We start from the raw sequence: 16064 nt of genomic DNA on the forward strand, positions 1-16064 counted from the left end.
CTGGTTTGATGCTGCCCCCAATTCCATTTTTGTTAGTTGATATGCTTAACTTTTCTGGTATGGTTTAGTTGTGATCCTTTTACCTTCCCATTTTCTTGTTATTGGGTTGTCCTAAAATGTTTACACCTTAGCTCAGAATGGGATAGGATGCATTTGGGTGGATTGGGTTGTTACACTGTTATGTTTTTTTTTTGTGATCAAATGTTTATTGGAATATAAATAACAATAATGAGCAATAGAGAAAATCATTTTCAGTAGGCTTATAAAAAGAGTGTCTTAAATTTGAAATAAATGAAAAAATCAGAAAGGGTGCAAATATATTTTAATGCTCTCTTCTCCAGAACACACTCCAAGTACACTGCTCTTTGCGAGGGGATTGTGAGTACCCCCAAACTCTCTCCCATGGGATAACTCCTGAGTAGGAGGGAGAGGCTACCCTTGATTGAAACTCCTGTTAGAGTTATTATGATCCGCATTGCCTTATTGATGTCTGCAATGCCTGGGTCTGTCAAGATGACAGGCACTGCACCTGGTCTTCACTCTTCTCATTGTCAGTAGTGAGTCCACATGGGTGCTCAACGTAGAGCTTTCAGGCTATGTGCCCAACCAGGCTGAATATATTATTTGGCCAATAGGTAATTGACGGTGAATCATCCTCCAATGCTGGGTTTCATCATGCATAAGTGTCACTTGTAGATGGTTCTTTAGCTGGCCTCTTTACTTAGACCAGTTTGCCAAGGATAGCCCTAACTGGAGCGAATATCTCCTGACTGCATAGTTCTAAAGATCACTGGATAGTTAACAAATACTTCTTACAATGCCAAGGGATTATATATAGATTGTATGAATATATTGTGGCCATTAGGGGCTGTAACTGAGCACCAAACCCTTGAAACAATTACAAAGGCAATAGGGACAGAGGATCCTCCTTCCAACAGCTCCCTCTGGTAGCACCCATCAAACCTGGTGGGGAGCCCTAAATGAACCAAAACTCTCATGCTACACTGTGGGTGTCCAAATTGGGCTCACCCAGAGTGATGCTACTCTGATTGACAGATGCCCAGGTGAGAGGCAGTCTCCAATTGCTCCTCACTTCTATTTGCCTCCCAATCAGGAAAGAGAATACCAACCACCCCAGACAGGATGCTCCACCCATTATGCTATCCTGCTCTTATACAGTACTGGCCTTTCGGCCAGGTAAGGCCTATCTGTTAACCAAGACTGGGATGCCAGTCCATCTTTTTCTCCTGCCATGTTGGCATCCCATGCCAGTCTCCTAAGACTGGGCATGCCATGTCTCTCTTCCAGATCATTACCACCAGGCAAGGGAACAGGGTTCACCCCAGCCACTCTATCCCTGACTCTCTCTCTCTATATCTCTTTCTCTATATATATTTAAATATATATGGGGAGGGGTGTGTGTGTGTGTAATTGATGGTATCTTGATACAGTAATGCCTGCATGAGTGTATAACTGTGTACCATTTTAGGTACACCTGTTGACAGTAACAAACATGTCTAGTTATTTATATATAAATATACAGTATATATATATATATATATAGTGAGAAGCAGCCCAGACACAGACTGACGGACATCATATTTTCACCCAACACACGTTTATTTACGTTATTTACAGTTCAATTATACTCAAACCCAGTGCCTCCAGCAACAATCCCCCAAAGTCCAGGCCTCTCTTCTCAGTGCCTGCTTCCTTCAGGCCGCCTCCACTCTTCTCCACTCAGACTTCATCCACTCCTCGCCCGACTCCAGTCATCGTTTGCGGGGAGGCGGCCCCTTTTATATACACCCGGATGGGCTCCAGGTGCTTCCCGACACTGCTCCGCGGACACTCCCCTGTGTGGCGGAAGTGCCGGCTGTGCTCCCGGAAGCCCTCCGGGTGTCCCCAGTCTTCTTCCCCCCAGCACTTCCAGGTGTGGCGGAAGTGCTGAGGTCCAGGGTTCTCCGAGCACTGGGGCGCCCCCAGCGGTGACCATGGGCCCCTACTGAGTTGAGCTTCCCAGCTCTGTACCCGTGGCCCCCAAAGGAACCAGGGCGGTTGCCCCCTCGTAGCCCGGAGGAGGCATAAGCCCTCCTCCTGTCCTCCTGGGCATCCTGGCTGGGTGCCACCCCCAGCCGTGTGCCACATTGCCCCATCACCAGCGAAGACCTGTCCGTCGAAGCGGCCCGTCCCTGTTCGGGTGCCATTGTGGAACTTGACCCGGACACAGACAGGCAGACATGTTGTAATCACCCCACACACATTTATTGAGGCGTACCATATTTACAAATCACTCACAGACCCCCAATACCCCACAGTCCAGGCCAACACAATGCCTTCTCTCTCTCTCTGTGTCTTCAGACCGCCTCCTTCTCTCCTCCAGAAACCTTGTCCTTCTTCCACCTGACTCAAGTCCCTCTCTGAAGGGAGGCGGCCCCTTTAAATAAGCACCCGGATGTGCTCCAGGTGTGTTCCCGGCGATCTCCCACCAGCTGTCTCCCCGAAAGCACTCCGGGTGTCCCTGTGCCTCTTCCCCCCAGCACTTCCTGGTGTGGTGGAATGCTGAGGTCCAGGGTCCTCCAGATATTGGGTTCCCCCCGGCGGTGACCACGGGCCCCTACAGGGTCGAGTTTCCCAGCTATGTACCCGCGGCCCCCAGGGCAGTCGCCCCCTTGAGGTCTGGAGGAAGCACAAGCCCTCCTCCGATGTTCTCGGGGCGTCCCGGCTGGGAACCACTCCCATCCAGGTACCACAATATATATATATATATATATATATATATATATATATATATATATATATATATATATATGTCCTTAAAATTTACATAGAAATACTATTCTATTAATACTAATATTATTCCTTTAAAATGTTTTGTGTTTTATATTACTTTGTCGGTAGAAGGCAATTAATAAAACACATTTTATCTCCTGTTGCTATCAATATGGCTCCATTCACACTTTGTTAGGTATCTGGTAATTCATTCACCAACTTTGAAGATCAAAAAGCCATTGTGCTTTAGCAGTCTGTTTCCTTTACGTGACAAGCCAGGTCATTTCATTAACATTCTTCACCTTGTTGAAAGCAGTCGAGGTACTTACAGGAAGTGGTAACAGTCAATGAATTACTCTACTTTAGGGTTGTGGCCAGGCTGCAAAAAGATCTTGCTGCATCAGTGACTTGTCAAGTAAATGTCAGATTCCTAAAAGTGAAGGCTGCACTGAAGGTGGAATTCAAGAGAGAATACTACTGAAGTGCATTAAAAGGACTAAAAGCTACAGTCCTAGTTGATTGCAAATATACAGAATCAAAGGTCTGCAACTACTTTAAAATGTATATGCTGTAAATATTATTAAAGTACGTGTTTTGATTGTATTTAATGTAGTAGTGATATGTAAAAGGAGTAAGCACATATTCTTCAGTCTATTTACTTTCAATGTTTCAAGAGGTGTAGGACTTAGTTAGTTCTGTGAACAGATTGTGGAAACTGCATGTTCACAGTGGCTAAGTTCCGCTCCTTTGATACTGATTTCATCAAGAAAAGAGGTAAGCTAGATTTGTGTAGCTAATATTAGAAGGAAATTGATTTTGAAAGCAATAATGCTGACTTAAGTGTACATTTATTTGTATGAGAAGAGGCTATCAACTGAACATAAAATGATCTGTGTACATATAATATAGTGATGACGATGCAGTATTGAGTGATGTCCTCAGAATTCTTAGCAATATTTTGAACCACACTTTAGCAGCTGGTTTCTTGTTTTATATTATAAATGAGTTGTGTTGAAAAGGAATTTCTGTGTTACGCATGCAAAATCTTTTTAACCAAATTTTAACCGTCACTGCTGACCTTCTTAAAAAATGTAACTATATTTTAAAGTAACACATGCCATCCTGGAAATTACTGTCCAGTCATACAGGAAGAAAAACAGATTTTAAATATTCTGTATCACACTGCATTTCAGGTAGCTACATCAAGATGTATGCAGAAGACCCACATGTTGGAAAAGCTCAGCTGAGCATGATTTGTGTGCTCTTTTTATCACACACTTGGAAAATATATTTTTTTCCATGATGCCATTGAACATTCTAATTGCTTAAGATAAGAGGTAGGTGTTTAAAAAATGTGCAAGATCTATCTAGGGTAGTATCAGACAAGTCTATAATATTAGCACACTTATTACTAAGTCTATACCAGTCACGCAAACAATCTGCACTAAGCTTACCTTTGCTTACTTTTTACTAAAGACTGTAATCAGTCAAGGCCACTTAAGCCGTCCTTAAACAATGTTCTTTTTGATTTGAGTTACTGATTATGAACTGCAATTTTACACATTTTATCAGCTATTTTTCATCTCTGTTGTTAAATTTTATTTTAATCCTTCGCGTATAAGCAAGGAATTTTTTTCTTGTTTAGTTAAAAGTTGTTTTTCAAACAACATACAATGCTGTAAATGAAAAGATTTCAAAATGAACTGCCTTGATTGGTGGATGGTGTTGCAAAGAAAGTGTGCACGGACTTTTGACACCTATTTTATACTACTAATTTACTAGATACTAATATACTAATATTATTAATACTAATATACTAATATACTACTAACTACTAGATCGAGGCAAGAGAATGAAAGTGGTCAGGAAAAAACAAAGGGTTGGGGTACCAGCTGGAAGCTGTGTTTAATATGTTGGTTGAATAAATAGGAAAGAAAAATGCACTCGTCCATGGGTGCAAAACACAGCATGATGCTGTTTAAATAAAGAGATGCCTCTGTGAGAGAGTTTTGACCACCTCAGCTGTAGGTTCTCCTTGAACAGCAACTTTAGGTGGTCTCTAGGTTTGTATAGTGCCAACCAGGCAGTGGCAGAGCTTTGTTAGTAGAAACTGGGTCAGTCATCCTGAGGTTGATGAACTTCTGAACTGCCAGTGAAAAGGAAGATGAAGTTAAAGGCAATGCCCCCTCTCTGCCCATGCTGGTATTGCCTACCTTCTCCGAGCTTTGAAAATGCCTCCTAAGCGCCCATGCTTGACAGTAGACATAAATCCAAATGTGTTAACGCAGATTAATGATTCAATGGCACAGTAAATTTGAATAAAAATAAATAATATCAATATCCATTCATCCATTTTCAGATCCTCTTATTCTTATTGGGGTTGTAAGCATCACTCCTGCAGGAAAAGATGCCAACCGAAAAGCAGTGCAAAGTGAACGGTAAGTCACTGCAACATAGCAAATGAAACTTCAACTTCAAATACTTTTCTGCGAGGTTTTGTTAAGCACAGAACTATAGCATGATTGTTTTATGTTTGAAGAAGAAGATGGTTAAGTGACTTCATCAGGGTTACACTGTGATTTAAAGGCAGAGACTGAACTGCCAGCTTTGTAGCTCAATGGCTTATTTACACACATTCACTGCCTTTGAAATTCTCTCTCTTTTTCTGTCTCTGGAGATGTATACTTCACATATACATATATTAAATTAGTGTTTAAAAGATAATGCAATACAGAGTCATTTAAAGCAGCTAACCATATACATCACTGTAGAGATTTGTGTACTACATTCCATTGTAGTCCCACATTGAAATGTAATATACAAGTCTCAACATTAAAACTCTCTGCTCTCACTGCAGTGTTTCTAACAGTCCACAATCCGGACGCATGGACTATAATTTCAGTACCCTGAAATCTCTTTTTAACACTTTTGGCAGGGTCCCTTTTTTAAGTACATATGAAGAATTCAGTCACCTGTAAAATCTGAACAGCAAGTAATATGCATGCTGTATACCGCATGCCTTATCCGCAATATAAAGGCACCAAATGGTCTCTTACCTTAAAACTTAAAACAGCTAAATGAAAAGCATGCAAATGAATCTAATGAAAGCCAGAGAAGGCCCCTTTGGAATCGTTTAAAGAAAGGCAGCACTTAAAACCCCTGCAAGCCAACTAATTCACCAGAATGAATTGTCAAGAAAACTATATTTGGATCTGACTGCTTCTTTGTGTTCTTTTGAAATATAAACCTTCTGTCGGCTGAGGTTTGAAAGCTTCATGCTTTAATGCATGTCAGACTGTAGTTAGAATTATATTCAAATCAAACAACAAGATTATCACTGGCATTTGATGCGAACGATTATGCTTTCACTGTGTTTTGTTATTCTTTAATTCATAATAAATGATAGTAACAACTTTAATACATTATGCAACACAGATGTACTGTTTTGCTTTGGGCAGTATTCATAGACAACTGTGCACTGCAGTGTCCAGCATCACATATGTCAGTATGTTGTTCTTACTGAGTATAGTTCAATTCATATATAAAGGGAGTGGTAATTATGTAATAAAATATGACATAATCCATCAATCCATTTTCTATCTACTTAATGTGCTTTTTTATTTACAGGTCTGCAAGAAGTCACCAAAGACAAGGCAGGATCCACCCCGGATTAGGGTTCTCTTAGACACACACTCACCTCACACTTAAGTCAACGGTTTGCCAACTTGGATAATGTCAAAGTGTGGGAGGAAACCAGCCTACCCGTAAAGGCCACCATTTTCCACACACAGAGCATGTGGGCCCAGAATGAAATCAGGTCTCGCAGATAATAGTGAGCGCACATTACTAACTGCTGCATCTTTAATGATCATGTTGAGCAGTATGTAGTGCAATGCTGGCTTTAGTTCTGAATGGTGTGTCAGTCTAATAAGGAACACACCTACTTAAACCTGGGCAATTTTTAGTCACCATTACACCTAACACACTGTGCTTGTTTTGTGGATGTAGGAGTAAATCATCCATGGACAAGAGCTCCATATTTATAGTACAGGGGTGACCAACTCCGATCCTGGAGAGCTGCAGTGGCTGCAAGTTTTTGTTCCAACCCAGTCGTTTAATTAAAAGCCAATCCTCACCAGTAACAGATCTTATTTAATTTTATGGCTTATTAGTGTCGTAACTCTACCATATCAGTTCATTTTTAAATTATAGATTTTTGTTTTCCTTTCTAATGATACATATATCATCCAATTGATTCGAAGCCTAAAACAGATGAGTAATTTTCAGTTCTTCACTTTCTCTGCAGTTTCCTTCTGAGTGCTTAATTAAACCAAATAGGGAGGGTGGAAATGGACACAAGCTAGATGTGGAACTGCTGGTTCCCTTCTCATTTACATATTATTTTAAATAAGGAGCAGTTAAAACAATGAATACCACTATTTAAGACTAAAATAAGTAATTAAGGGTTACAAATCTTAACAAGTGAGACAGATAAAATGAATCAGAAAAATGTCACTTGAGCAATAAGTGCTTCACCAACAATGAATGATTTCCATCCATCCATCCATTATCCAACCCGCTATATCCTATCTAAAGGGCCACAGGGGTCTGCTGGAGCCAATCCCAGCCAACACAGGGTGCAAGGCAGGAAAAAAACCCAGAGCAGAGCACCAGCCCACCACAATAAATGATTTCTCATGAAGCAAATGAGTTGGAACAAAAACCTGAAGCCACTACGGCCCTCCAGGACCAACGATGCTTAGCCCTGATTTAAAGGGTCCGAGTAATAATAGCAAATCTTTAAATGAAGTTAATTAGTAGCAAAAACCAGTCACTAATTAAGAAAATGGTTAGAATGAAAACCAGTAGCCACTGTGGCTCTCCAAGATCAGAGTTGGCCGTCTCTGTTATCTAGGAAGAAATGTGCGCCATGGACCATGGAAATTTGAGGCAGGAGCACCAACCACTGCACTGAACAAACTTATCTTTTATTGTGGATATTTATTGCAAAGATATAGGAAATAAAATTCATCACACATGCCTAAGTAGTTTTATCTGAAAATAAATACTTCTTCCATCCATCCATCCATCCATCCATTCATCTGTCTAAATATACAAAATTAATTTACACTTTGCCAGTCTTTATTAAATACAGTAATATGTATTGGAAGGTAATAATTGCACAGTTCAAAAAATTAGTCGAAGTAAATGTTCTGCATTTTGCATGTAGTGATTGAGACCACTTCCGCTAGACTTACACATGCTAATGGCAAACCTCTAGTTCTGCAGGAGAATGCAAAGCTACGCCAACCAGGGTGTTCAGGGTAGAAACCACCTTGTCTCAAAACGCAATTTCCTGTGTGCAACATCCTGTACGTTGACTGATGTACTTCCAGCAAGAAATATCAATTGAAAGGGTTTGCAGAAGTAAGATTTTCCAAATACATTTGCAAATGTTCATAGAGTCAGAGCTTCAATGAGTTTGTGGCTTTCTTCTTGAACAGAAGTGAATGCCCAAGTTTTGTAAACAAAACTACATTTTCAAGTGAGTAGGAACTGAAAAAAATCTTACAAATGACAAGACTCAATTTAGTCCGTCTAAGTTTTCCAGTAAGACATTTAGTTAATGTTCCAATAATTGCATCCAGTTGTTTCCTAAATGAGGATAGTAGCTTGAGTAAGTTATGTGAATTGCCTAAGGTATGTGCCTTGTGTCATTTGGGGCCTATTGAGTTTGGGACCAGCCTGTTATCTATAAAACTTGTGCCATTTTGATGTTGGTATGTTAAGAAGGCAGCCAGCTTCATCGCTTCAAGCCAAAAGTTTTACACCCAAAGTCACGGCATGCCATATTGGGAGTGTTGTCAAGCCTAAAAGCCCTAGGTTAGCACTTATGAATAAGCAAATTTTTCTAGATCTTTACTCTTTTGTAAATTAAAAAGCCAAAAACGATAACAAAAAAAAAAAAAATCATATCCCCTTGGGGCAACAGCAGGTTTGGTTGTATTACTATGATTTTTTACAGTCTTTATAACAACATGTTTTGTAACAATGACTTTTTTTCCTGACAGGTATAGGTGTCCAAAAATTGAAATCATCTTACAGCCAGTATATTTTAAGTGCTGACAAGGATAATTTAATTTTAATAAGCCTGGGTAAGAAGTAAGATTTTATCTATAATGAAAATATATTTAATGCAGGTTAATGCGAGACAGAATGTTTTTGCTGATCTTGAGTATTGAGGAAATATCTTATGATAATGCTGCAGAAGTGGCATGTCTGCCAGGTCCCATTCAAAACTGCACTTCTTGTTGAAACACTGAGCCAGCTGAAAGGTTTGCATAGGCACTATGCCCTAGACAGGGGTACACAACTCCAGACCTGGATATTTGTAGTGGCTGCAGATTTTCATTTTAACTAAATTTTTTATTAGAACCCATTTATTTACTACTAAAGGAATATGCTTTGTTGGGTTCCGTTTTAGTTAACTTGTTTGTTACGAATCAGAACCCTTAATTATCTATTTTAGTTTTAAGCAGCTGCATTAAGGTTTAAATTGCTGCCTGTTTTCATAACTAGTCATCAGTTAATAACGAGGTGCAAATGACAAATTAACCACCAGCACTCCAGCTAATGTGCTTCCATTTAAGCCTGTGTATGTACATCATGAAGTATCTGTGTTAATATTCTTCTTCTTCTTTTGGCTGCTCCCATTAGGGGTTGCCACAGCGGATCATCTTCTTCCATATCTTTCTGTCCTCTGCATCTTGTTCTGTTACACCCATCACCTGCATGTCCTCTCTCACCACATCCATAAATCTTCTCTTAGGCCTTCCTCTTTTCCTCTTCCCTGGCAGCTCTATCTTTAGCATGCTTCTCCCAATAGACCCAGCATCTCTTCTCTGCACATGTCCAAACCAACACAATCTCGCCTCTCTGACTTTATCTCCCAACCGTCCAACTTGAGCTGACCTTCTAATGTACTCATTTCTAATCCTATCCACCCTCGTCACACCCAATGCAAATCTTAGCATCTCTTACTCTGCCATCTCCAGCTCTGTCTCCTGCTTTCTGGTCAGTGCCACCGTCTCCAAACCCATATGACATAGCTGGTCTCACTACCGTCCTGTAGACCTTCCCTTTCACTCTTGCTGAAACCTGTCTGACACAAATTACTCCTGACACTCTTCTCCACCCATTCCACCCTGCCAGCATTCTCTTCTTCACCTCTCTTCCACAATCCTCATTACTCTGTAATGATCTTAATCTTTGTTAATATAATGTTTTGAAATAAATATGAATGAGGAAGGAAAAACCAAGAGGTGCAAATCTGTTCCAGACCACAAAACACATGAATAATGTTCTAAGAAAATAAAAAATCTACAATGTAATAAACATTTGTCTCAGAAGATTGAAAGAATGAACGTGCCCTATAATGAAATACATAGTTGTATTATATGCTAGGCCTGGCGTGTAATTATGAAACTGGTTGGAATGAAAACTTGTAGCCACTGTGGACCACCAGGACTGGAGTTGAGTCCCTGGCCTAGACTATTTTGATTTCAAAATTGTTCAGTCTGGGATGATTTATTGTTTTGTCATTGTAATAATATAAATCCTGCTATTCTGCATCCATATGCTCTCCCTTTATTGTTGTACATGGACAATTGATTTCAATGATGTTGATCATTTTCATATACACAAGTGTTCATAAATTATTAACAAAAATAAAATGGCTATGTAACATAACATTTTTCTAATAATGATAATGTTTAAGCAAAGGTGAAATTAAATGGTCATGCTAAGCTTAACAAGCCAAGACTAAAACTTATCAGCACTAAATAAACCAACAGAAACATTCAAAAAACAAGTTTCCAACTATACACAATGTTGAAAGAAGCAGACTACTCGCAGATCATTTTAGGAGCATGTTTAAGTCATTTAGATCAAAAATCTTACAAATTTTTCTATCACACATTGCACCAGGGCTAAATCACCAAGGCGATCTTTGATTTCTCTCTTTATCTGTTCTAATGGCTCTTTTTTTGTAGCCTCTCTTGTCTTTCACTCCTTTCATCTCCTTAACTTTCTTCTCTCCTTGCCTGTCTATATACGTTACCTGTATTTTTTCATTTTAGTCTCACACCTCTAATCTTTTTATCTATTTTTTCAAGCACTGGACTAATTTCCATTATATAGATACATGTATGCATCTCAATCCATTCATCTACGACTGTATACGTGTATCACATCTAATAATTGCATTCAAATTATCTGCTGTTCTCTTCAAGACACTTAAATACATAAATTGTGCTTATTCTACTGTAGAGTCATATACTGCAGAGAATATCCTAAATAATTACCCAAGGGTTGGTGTACATGGACCTGGAGTAGTGGAAGAGGAATAATGAAAAAAATAGTGTCTTCCAGAATTTACTGTTGCAGTGTGTTTATGCTGTCTACTGACCGCAGCTAAGACGATTTAATACAAATTAATGTTTTTGTGCTAGTCATTACCTTTGTGTGCTCATACAGAGCTTGCTCTACATGAATACATACATTGAAACATGATGTCAGATGTAACATGAATAATGCACACAGTAGTAATCTAGCACATAGAACTTATGTAGAGCCTGATTGAAACAGAGGTACCAAATCTAATGGAGGCACCTTTTATTTATTTATTTACTTATTTTTGCCTCACAGGCACCTCTAAAGACCACAACTGACATATGTGGTGCTGGATTTACTATATTTACATAATTAATTGCACTTATATGCCGCTTTTCTATCCTACTTAATGCTGTTTACATAGACAGTGGGCAATCCCTTCAAACACTACCAATGTGTAGCACCCGCCTGGATGATGGAACAGCAACCATTTTTGTGCTAACAGACTCAAAACGCATTTGCTATTGGGTGATGAAGTGGTGAGAGAGAGAGAGCCAATAAGAGACAGGGGATGATTAGGGGAGCCAGAATGACCAGGCCATAGTGTGCACTTTAGCTAGGACATTGGAAAACACCGTACTCTTTTTCAGCTGATGCCTAGGGATCTTTTATGACCACAGAGAGTCAGGACTGTGTTTTTACATCTCATTCACAGGAAGGTGACAATTTGTAGAGTACAGTACATAAATCCCTTATGACTCATCATCAAAGTTCCAAATTTTGGTTTGCATCTTAAATGACACCAGATCCAATGAAGCTGTCATGTAAAAGAGTAGATAAGAAATGTATTCATGTACAAATTGATTCATTTCTGAATAGTACTCCATAATCTAATTACATGTGTATTTATCTATCTATGGATATCATAAAAAGAATGAAACAGAGAAATCTAAAAAGGCTGGAGTCCAGTCCCAAAGGGAAAAACCTGTTTAATAGCATTGACACTGTAGGAGGTGGAGAATGTGATAGCACCAGGGATGACTGCCACATCAAAGTAATTGGAGCCTTCTTTCCATGCAGAGTTTAGACAGGTAAGGTAGGTTTGTGATTGATGTCCTTCAATACCAGTGTTCCAGAGGAATGTGGAACAGACTGGAATGATGGGAGGAGTCAGCCAGAGCTTCGTCATTTTCCCTGAAGTCGACAACTTCTGAGCTGTTGAGCAAGTAAAGTAATTCATGATTCTCCTAATGAACCTTTTACGTTACTCGCTGTAGGCATAATCAAAGAAACATGCCCTGGGCTGTAATGCCTGAGATTTGGTATGATTCATGTTAGAATGTTTTGAGTTTGTTTTTCTTGTTTTAATTTTCTCACAATTCTGCTGACGCCATTTTGTTTATTTTTAATACCATCTCTGCCATTTTGGGAGGAATTTTGATGGCAGTGGCCATGTTGTTTATACTTTGCTATGCCTGTTGCTGCTCATGTCATACAGAAATCATGTGGTTTACTGTGTCATCATGTACCACATATTTAAGATGGTGATATGACTCCCTAGGCATTCTTGCTTTGGATCTCTTACTTTATTTTGCTTTCTTACTATAGGAAAGTGAAAAATAAATGGTGCTTTTGAGAAGACTTTATGGAAGGACTTTTGGTTGGTACAGTATTTTGAGTTAAATTCTGTTATTTTTGTCTTGGGTTTCATCGTTCCATTTCTCTGTCAGTGCCCCAGTAACTCTTAGACAGTGCCGGTAAATTCATTAGACATCATAGGTGGCCAGCAAGGGTGTAGTTCCTGAAAGTTAAGAAGTGTGCACTCTGGACATCAACGGGAAGTGTTTATGTAACTCCAGTGGCATGGACTGCCATAATCCATCCCCCCAACTGAACACCAAGTGCCGCCATTTTGGTAACTCAGGGGGTTCTTACGCTGAACACCAAAGGAGGGGGTCTTCAAAGTCTAATGATATTGAATGCGCATATGGAAACCAAAGGGTGCCGTTCATGTAACTCAAGTGGCAAGTGCTCAGGACCTTTCTGTACCCACCTTCATCAACACTAAGTATATATAGTATGTTTATGTGTGTCTATTTGTGTATACAAAGAGGACACAATCCCCTTTTAATATAAAGCTTACTAGAAGATTAAGAAAGTTAAAGGGACCATCGTGGTCCATGAAATTGTTGATTAAGTGGCTTATTAGGAAACAGTACTGGCCTCTTCAGATGTGGGCCTGAGAATTAATGCAGACTTCTGGATTGTCTTACTCTTATATAGCAGACTGACAGGACAAGGAGACAGGCTCACAGCACCCCAGAGGGTGCCAACAGAGGTTGCAGGGATGGGGAGCTGCATTCGTTAGTGTCAAAGCTCTGCTGAGTATGCTTATTGAATGAGCAGGGTGTGATTGGACAGAGTCTGACTGAAGGAAACCGATTCCGACTGCTTTTATCATTGATTTTGAGTATTTTTTGGATTTATTTATTTATTGGATTTTTAACTTCCTGCATTGCAGTGTTTCTTTTATGAATAATTTATTGAAGTTGTTATTTAACCACTGCATGATGGACATTGTTTGTCTTAAAATAAATGCACTATGCACTTGCTGTTTGTGTCCTCATTCGCCATTGTTTATCACTATCAGTTATGACTATCAATTTCCTGGGAAATGGAAGAAGCTCATGGTTACAGACACATGGGGCATCACACATAGACACATAATGTTTTTGAAATGTCATCTCGGTAGAAAACAAATCTAAAATATACTTTAACAGATGTCAAAATTGCTTATCTGTACTTATCATTCAACATACCAATCAATACAGCTAGCTCTGACACTTAACAAAGAGGTAATTTCCCACTTCTACTTCACAAAAACCTCTCAATTTCTTCATTTGAGGAGTTAATGAAAAATGTTGTCTATGCTGAACAAATCTGTGACTTGAGGTATGAATGAGAGAGAATCATCACAGCAATAGCAGACATCACACTAGGCACGGCTGACAGGACTTGAATAGAAATAAAGCATCATGTTGATGTCGGTGATAATGAAAATAGTGTTAACATTCTTTTAGCATTCTTTTTCCTTTCCTTTCAGAATATTTAATTTGGAATTTTCTAAAATTTTGAAATGGTTAAGATTGTCTTTATTGATGTAATTTTTTCATTCAAATATGTTTATCACTTATAATTACAGTTGTACGGTGTGTTTAAACTTGTCTTTTATTGACCTCTTTTCAGAATCTGTATTTTTCTCCCCTTACTTATTAGAGCAATGACCCTGACCAGTGCAAGAATGGGAAAGTGAAAGAAATATGGTGCCGGATATCATTTTCTACTGTACTTCTATTTTAGGTAAACTATCCTTGAATAAATGCTTTTGAATTGCCCTTTTCCCACTGCTTTCCCTTGCAGCTGCTCAGGCATCAATGACTGGAAGCAAAATTTTCCACGCAGACTAGCATCTAATTGCACCACAATTCAAACTAACACATGTTAAAGCACCAGTGGGACTCACAAGTCAGACAAATTACTGTTCAAGAGCCGTAAGTGTACATTTTAGGCAATTCTTAACTACTGGTTTTGAGGACCTATTATTTCTGCTAGACAATAATTGCTTCCCATGGGTTTTTAAAAGTGTTATCTGTACCAGAAGTTATCTGTAATTGTATTGATCAAATATGTTTGACTGTACTAGATACAGAGAAATTCATTTAATTGAAAAAGATGACCTCGAAAAGTTGATAACTCCAAGAAAAGTGCCATCCCAAAGCCTTATTATAACTCTGGAAAATTCTCCCTTTGGTTTTGATGGGAAGAAAAATTCTGCTTCATTATTAAATACTTTAAGAACAATTGCTTTGAATAAATACTATGTTCTCTATTCAGAATTCTGTATTAGAAAATTAATTTGAATGATGTAATATAAAAATATACTGCTATCCTCTTCTGTTTATGAGACCCCCCACCCCATTATCAGAACATTGCTACACAGCTGCTGTCGGGGTTTAGTTGGTTTCTATTAAGTGGGGACAAAATATTTTGTGTTTGTGGTTATTGAACAGTGTTACTACATTCCAGGTCACTACAGGACTTATTGGTCTACAAGCCAATTATGTAATCTGGTTCACAAATCTGGAGCAAGGCCAAGTGTGTTTGCTCATTGAAACCAGACTTTAAGGAAACAATTAATAGTTTTTTAAGCTTTAGAAATATTAGAGTACTCCATTTTTTAAAAAAAACAAACCTAGCTGGAACTGCATTCTTGATTCTCTTTGCATCTAAACGTGCCCACACAGCAGGATAGGAGTAAGCATTTAAGAAATTACTTTTATCCTTTATTTGTTCCAGTCATTATCTTAGTGGGAGTCATGTGAAAGCCCATATCTAGGCATAGTTGACTCTTTCAGGTTACGGGGCTCAAATAGTCCCAGAGCAAATGAATAAAAACACTAACAGTTACTGTATATTTTGGGCCAATAATAGGAAAGCCACACAAGTCAATGCCAGATATGCAAACCCCACGCTGGAGGTACCCTAAGTCACACTAAAGGCAATAATGCTATGTGGTGATCCATACCAGTATCAGCATTTAGTGTGTTGAGCAATGCATGATGTAAAATCAAATGTGTGAAATAGAAATTGATGCTTAATTATTCTGTTTCAAAATATAGCCTAATCATTCATTCAGTGGCTGCATTTATGTGCTATGAATTTCAGTGCTGGAAGTTTGCAAGGTTGTTTTGAAGGCCATGTACTTAGATAGGGTGGGATTATCACCCCATTTTAGGTTGTTTAGACAAATCACTGTCTTTAGTTGGCATTTTCAATCATCATCATCATCCAAAATGAAGGCGTTGAATGTTGGAAACATCTAGATCATCATCTTTGCTATC

General features: G+C 38.9%; 1 protein-coding gene and 1 long non-coding RNA gene across 2 annotated transcripts in view; one reads left to right on the top strand and one right to left on the bottom strand.

Annotated features, from left to right (window-relative positions):
* LOC127529461 (craniofacial development protein 2-like) overlaps positions 1-16064 on the bottom strand; it is a 782501-nt gene that overhangs the window by 254153 nt on the left and 512284 nt on the right. The gene's annotated exons all lie outside the window — the stretch shown is intronic.
* LOC114659069 (uncharacterized) lies at positions 4614-14293 on the top strand. Its single transcript, XR_003717503.2, has 2 exons — positions 4614-5210; positions 6400-14293. It is a non-coding gene; the product is annotated as an uncharacterized LOC114659069 (long non-coding RNA).

Source organism: Erpetoichthys calabaricus, chromosome 10, assembly GCF_900747795.2.
Source record: "Erpetoichthys calabaricus chromosome 10, fErpCal1.3, whole genome shotgun sequence".
Taxonomy (NCBI): Eukaryota; Metazoa; Chordata; class Cladistia; order Polypteriformes; family Polypteridae; genus Erpetoichthys; species Erpetoichthys calabaricus.